Here is a 722-nt window from a genome sequence, read left to right as displayed (position 1 = left end):
GGGGGGGGGGGGGGGGATGAAAATGAGAGCTAAGCAGAGCCGGAGAAGGACCACGCCGCTGGCGAGAAGTGCCTGCCCTTCTCGTTCCTCAAACACAGAAAAGTTTTGACAAAGAGTCCCTTGAGTCGGAGCAACTTTCCGAAGACGACGTGACGTTTCACCTTTGCTGCTCTAGTTTCCAGCAAGCCGCACACACGGCGCACCGCAGGGAGAGCCGCCCGCGGCTGCCGGCCCGATGCTTCCTTCCTACTCCACCCTCCGGCCCGCCGCCCGCGGTGGACGCCTCGCCCGCGGCACCCTGCCTCCCCTGCAGCCTCGCCCCGAGCCCCGCGGCCGTGCCAGCAAACTTGGGCCGTCCGGCTTCTCGTCCTCGCTTCCGAGGAACTGTGCCCGGCCGGCGTGAAAGTTCTTTCTTCCAGAGCCAGTTCCCCGCGGCGCCCGGCGAGAGCGGCTGCCGCCCGACGTCCCCGGCCGCCCGACCCCCGGCGGCTCTGCGCGGGCGCCTGTCCTGCCCAGGTCGGCCCCGGCCCCGCTCCGAGCGGCTCGCGTCTGCGACCGCGTCCGCGACCCCGTCCCCGAGGAGACGCCCCTCGCCCGCCCAGCCCACTCCGCCCCGGCCCGACGCCCTTGACCGGTGCCGCCCGCAGCGCGCCCCGCGCCCCCCACCGCGGCCCCGGCCGGCCCGCCCGGCCGCCCAACTCACCCCATGAGCCAGTCCATGG

Source organism: Ursus maritimus, unplaced genomic scaffold (genome assembly GCF_017311325.1).
Source record: "Ursus maritimus isolate PB19 unplaced genomic scaffold, ASM1731132v1 scaffold_23, whole genome shotgun sequence".
NCBI classification, from domain to species: domain Eukaryota; kingdom Metazoa; phylum Chordata; class Mammalia; order Carnivora; family Ursidae; genus Ursus; species Ursus maritimus.
Note: the sequence above shows the minus strand (reverse complement) of the source record.